The following is a 6,129-nucleotide window of genomic DNA, read 5'->3' on the forward strand; positions in this document are numbered from 1 at the left end:
GACTCTCTCAAGGTCACATAGCTAGGAAATGGTAGAGTCTGGGGAGCCAGCCATCTGTCTCTTGTCACTCTCTGCTCCCCTTCCTAGGCCCCAAGCCTTCTACTAGCATATTCTAACAGATCCCCATCAGCCACCCCCACCCAAAAAATATTACCTTCAGGTTTTCTTGGACTTCTCATTGACAATAGATGTTTTTGCAACTTTAAGTGGGTGAGGCTCGGAGAAAGCTTATTTTTATTGCTGTAAGTGTACACATACAATCTCCATCAAAGTCATGTCCTTGCTTTGTATATTCAGCTTTGGGACAAGTTCCCTAGCCCCCATTTCTAATCAGATCACTGCCCCTGAGCTCCTCTTATCTTGACATTCTGGAGCTACCTCAGGTTATAACAAATACCTTTCCTCCAGGACTCATGGCCTGGTTCTTATTTTTTGCCCCCAGACAAATGTTCTTACTGTGACTCACTCCTACTGAAATGCAAAGACCTGGGACAGAAAGCCAAGATGTGGTTAACTCTTCATTAATTATGCAGGAAGAGGGAATCAGAAGAATATGATATGCTCCAAAGGTGGGCTTAGCAGCCCAACTTAGAATCATGTTTGAGTTCCAATGGTTTGGGCTCCAGCGGCATAGGTAGTTCTCAACCTACTCCCTGCTCACTGGTTCCCCTTGACAGTTTCCCAGATCTGCTGCCAAATTTTGATTCATGCATCAAATGTGTTTTGGTTATAGCTAAGTATATACAGGCATACCTTGGAGCTATTGTGGGTTCAGTTCCAGACCACTGCAATAAAGTGAGTCAATGAAGTTTTTGGTTTTCCAATGCATACAAAAGTTATGTTTGCACTGTACTGTAGTCTATTAAGGATTCAATAGCATTCTGTCTAAAAAAAGAAAACCCATGTATATACCTTAATTAAAAAATACTTCATTGCTAAAAAGTGTTGACCATCATCTGAGGTTTCAGCAAGCAGTGGAGGGTCTTGCCTTGATGTCGATGCCTATGACTGATAAGGGTGGTGGTTGCTGAAGGTTGGGGTGGCTGGGGCGATTTCTTAAAATAAGAGTGAAGTTTGTCTCATCAATTGACTCTTCCTTTCATGAATAATTTCTCTGTAGCACGTGATGTTGTCTGGTAGCATTTTACCCACAGTAGAACTTCTTTCAAAATTGGATTCAAGCTTGGAAGCAAGATGGCGGAGGAGTAGGAGACCTAGATTTTGTCTGGTCTCAGGAATTCAGCTGAAAAGGGATCAAACCATTCTGAACACCTACGAACTCAACAGGAGATCGAAGAGGAGCAACAATTCTCTGAACAGAGAAGCGACCACTTACTGGAAGGTAGGACGTGCAGAGAAGTGAATCTGAGGCGATATTCAGGAGGATAGACGGTGGGGGAGGGGGCCTCCATCGGCCGCTTCTGGCAAGTGATAGCGCCGCGGAGCACAAAATCACAACTTTTAGAAGTCAGCTCCGCTGAGGGACGTCGCTGCAGTGGCTAAGCGGGGGGTGGAATCCTCCCGGGACAGTGTGGTCTCAGGACCCTTGGGGTCACAGAAAGACCCGGGGTGCCTGAGTGTGGCAGAGCTCCCAGGTATCGGAGCTGCGAAGCCGGCTGCAGAGACGGAGCTGAGGCGCGGGCTCTCAGCTCAGGGTTGCCATAAACTGTGATCCGCGGCCCAGTCGGGCCACTGCTCCTCCAGCAGGGACCCAACAAGCGGCAGATCTGGGGAGACTGCCTATCCTCCCCCAGGAGGAGCGGCGCGGGAGCGCACCGCAGGGATCTGCTGGGTTTGGAGACTCCACACGGGGTCGGGGGCCAGAGACAGAAACGCTCAGTCACAGGCCGGGTGAGCACGGAGTGCGGCTGGAGACCAGGGACACGGGAGTGACTGCTTTTCTCTGGGGGCGCACTGAGGAGCGGGGCCCCGAGTTCTCAGCTCCTCCGGGTGGAGATTGGGAGGCCACCATTTTCGCCCTGGTCCTCCAGGGCTGTACCGAGAGCTTGCAGGGAACAAAAGCTCCTGAGAGCAAACCGGAGCAGCTTGCTTAGCCCGGACCCGACAAGGGCGGGGCAATTCAGCCTCGGCAAAGACATTTGGAAACCACGGCAACAGGCCCCTCCCCCAGAAGATCAGCACGAACAGCCAGCAAGCCAAGAGCAAGTTTACCGATCAAGGAGAACGGGAGAACTCCAGCGCTAGGGGAATACTGCACATAGAATTCATGGCTTTTTTTTTTTTTTTTACCATGATTCATTTGTTCATCAAAGTTAATTTTTTTGACTGTCTTTTTTTAATTTTTCTTTTTCCCTTTTTCAACCAGCATCTTATCAATCCCTTTTTAAAAAAAAAAATTTTTATTTTTCATTTTTAGAGTCAAATTTTATCCCTTCATTGTAGTTACCCTTATTTTTGGCATATATATATATAAGTTGTTCTCTCTTTAAAATTTTGAGATACAGTTTCTTCTAACAGATCAAAATATACCCTAAATCACTAGTGTATGGCTTTGTTCTAGTCTCCTGCCTGATCACATTCTCTCCCTTTTTTCTTTTTTCTTTTTTTAATCTTCTTCTTTCTTTTTTCAAACAACTTATCTTAAATTCCTTTTATAAAATTTTTTATAATTTTCATCTTTACAGTCATCTTCCATCCCTTCATTGTATCAACCCTTATTTTGTACATATATGTCTTTCTTCCTTTAAAATTTTAGGAGGCACTTTTTTCTAACAGACCGAAATATGCCCCAAATCTAGTGTGTGGCACTGATCTATGCACTAGCCTGATCGTATTTGATCATATTCTGCTTTTTTTGTATTGTTCTGGTTTTTTTTTTTACCTTTTTTTCCTTTTTTTTTCTCTTTCTTTTTTCTTTCTTTCCCTTTCTTTTCCCCTGGTTTCAGGTCTTTTCTGATTTGTATACAGTATATTTGCTGGGGACGTTGTTAACCTGTTAGCATTTTGTTCTCTCATTCATCTATTCTCCTCTGGACAAAATGACAAAGATGAAAAAAATCACCTCAGCAAAAAGAACAAAAGGTAGTACCATCAGCCAGGGACCTACTCAATACGGACATTAGTACGATGTTGGACCTAGAGTTCAGAATCATGACTTTAAAGATATTAGCTGGGCTTGAAAAAAGCATGGAAGTTATTAGAGAAACCCTTTCTGGAGAAATAAAAGAACTAAAATCTAACCAAGTTGAAATCAAAAAGGTTATTGATGAGGTGCAATCAAAAATGGGGGCACTAACTGCTAGGATAAATGAGGCAGAAGAGGGAATCAGTGATATAGAAGACCAAATGATGGAAAATAAAGAGGCTGAGAAAAAGAGAGAGAAACAACTACAGGATCGCGAGGGCAGAATTCGAGAGATAAGCGATACGATAAGATGAAACAACATTAGAATAATTGGGATCCCAGAAGAAGAAGAAAGAGAGAGAGGGGCAGAAGGTATATTGGAGCAAATAATAGCAGAGAACTTCCCTAATGTGAGGAAGGAAACAGGCATCAAAATCCAGGAGGCACAGAGAACCCCTCTCAAAATCAATAATAATAGGTCAACACCCAGACATCTGATGGTAAAACTTACGAGTCTCAGAGACAAAGAGAAAATCCTGAAAGCAGCTCGGGAGAACAGATATGTAACCTACAATGGTAGAAATATTAGATTGGCAACAGACCTAACCACAGAGACCTGGCAGGCCAGAAAGGACTGGCAAGATATCTTCAGAGCACTAAACAAGAAAAATATGCAGCCAAGAATACTATATCCAGCTAGGCTGTCATTGAAAAGAGAAGGAGAGATAAAAAGCTTCCAGAACAAACAAAAACGAAAGGAATTTGCAAACACGAAACCAGCCCTCCATGAAATATTGAAAGGGATCCTCTAAGCAAAGAGAGAGCCTAAAAGCAGCATAGATCAGAAAGGAACACAGACAATATACAGTAACAGTCACCTTACAGGCAATACAATGGTACTAAATTCATACCTTTCAATAGTTACCCCGAATGTAAATGGGTTAAATGCCCCAATCAAAAGACACAGGCTATCAGATTGGATTAAAAAACAAGACCCATCCATATGCTGTCTGCAAGAGACTCATTTTAGACCCAAAGACACCCCCAGATTGAAAGTGAGGGGGTGGAAAACCATTTACCATGCTAATGGACACCAAAAGAAAGCTGAGATGGCAATCCTTATATCAGACAAATTAGATTTTAAAACAAAGACTGTAATAAGAGATGAGGAAGGACACTATATCCTACTTAAAGGGTCTATCCAACAAGAAGATCTAACAATTGTAAATATCATGCCCCTAACATGGGAGCAGCCAATTATATAAGGCAATTAATAACAAAAGCGAAGAAACACATTGACAACAATACAATAATAGTGGGGGACTTTAACACCCCCCTGACTGAAATGGACAGATCATCTAAGCAAAAGATCAACAAGGAAATAAAGACTTTAAATGACACACTGGACCAAATGGACTTCACAGGCATATTCAGAACATTCCATCCCAAAGCAACGGAATACACATTCTTCTCTAGCGCCCATGGAACATTCTCCAGAATTGATCACATCCTAGGTCACAAATCAGGTCTCAACCGGTACCAAAAGATTGGGATTATTCCCTGCATATTTTCAGACCACAGTGCTTTGAAACTAGAACTCAATCACAAGAGGAAAGTCGGAAAGAACTCAAATACATGGAGGCTAAAGAGCATCCTACTGAAGAATGAATGGGTCAACCAGGAAATTAAAGAAGAATTTAAAAAATTCAGGAAACCAATGAAAATGAAAACACAACTGTTCAAAATCTTTGGGATACAGCAAAGGCAGTCCTGAGAGGAAAGTATATAGCAATACAAGCCTTTCTCAAGAAACAAGAAAGGTCTCAAATACACAATCTAACCCTACACCTAAAGGAGCTGGAGAAAGAACAGCAAATAAAGCCTCAACCCAGCAGGAGAAGAGAAATAATAAAGATCAGAGCGGAAGTCAATGAACTAGAAACCAAAAGAACAGTAGAACAGATCAACGAAACTAGGAGCTGGTTCATTGAAAGAATTAACAAGATTGATAAACCCCTGGCCAGACTTATCAAAAAGAAAAGAAAAATGACCCAAATCAACACAATCATGAATGAAAGAGGAGAGATCACAACCAACACCAAAGAAATACAAACAATTCTAAGAACATATTATGAGCAACTCTATGCCAGCAAATTAGATAACCTGGAAGAAATGGGTGCATTCCTAGAGATGTATCAACTACCAAAATTGAACCAGGAAGAAATAGAAAACCTGAACAGACCTATAGCCACTAAGGAAATTGAAGCAGTCATCAAAAATCTCCCAAGAAACAAAAGCCCAGGGCCAGATGTCTTCCCAGGGGAATTCTATCAGACATTTAAAGAAGAATTAATACCTATTCTCCTGAAACTGTTCCAAAAAATAGAAATGGAAGGAAAACTTCCAAACTCATTTTATGAGGCCAGCATTACCTTGATCCCAAAACCAGACAAAGACCCCATCAAAAAGGAGAATTACAGACCAATATCCTTGATGAACATGGATGCAAAAATTCTCACCAAAATACTAGCCAATAGGATCCAACAGTACATTAAAAGGATTATTCACCACGACCAAGTGGGATTTATCCCTGGGCTGCAAGGATGGTTCAACATCCGCAAATCAATCAACGTGATACAATACATTAACAAAAGAAAGGACAAGAATCATATGATCCTCTCAATAGATGCAGAAAAAGCATTTGACAAAGTACAGCATCCTTTCTTGATCAAAATTCTTCAGAGTATAGGGATAGAGGGTACATACCTCAATATCATAAAAGCCATCTATGAAAAACCTACAGCGAATATCATTCTCAATGGGGAAAAGCTGAGAGCTTTTCCCCTAAGGTCAGGAATGTGGCAGGGATGTCCACTCTCACCACTGCTATTCAACATAGTATTAGAAGTCCTAGCCACAGCAATCAGACAACAAAAAGAAATCAAAGGCATCCAAATCGGCAAAGAGGAAGTCAAACTCTCACTCTTTGCAGATGATATGATACTGTATGTGGAGAACCCAAAAGACTCCACCCCAAAACTGCT

The sequence above is a fragment of the Eumetopias jubatus genome, unplaced genomic scaffold (genome assembly GCF_037043125.1).
Source record: "Eumetopias jubatus isolate StellerSeaLion01/CBP00866 unplaced genomic scaffold, mEumJub1_p1.0 scaffold_7, whole genome shotgun sequence".
Taxonomy (NCBI): Eukaryota; Metazoa; Chordata; class Mammalia; order Carnivora; family Otariidae; genus Eumetopias; species Eumetopias jubatus.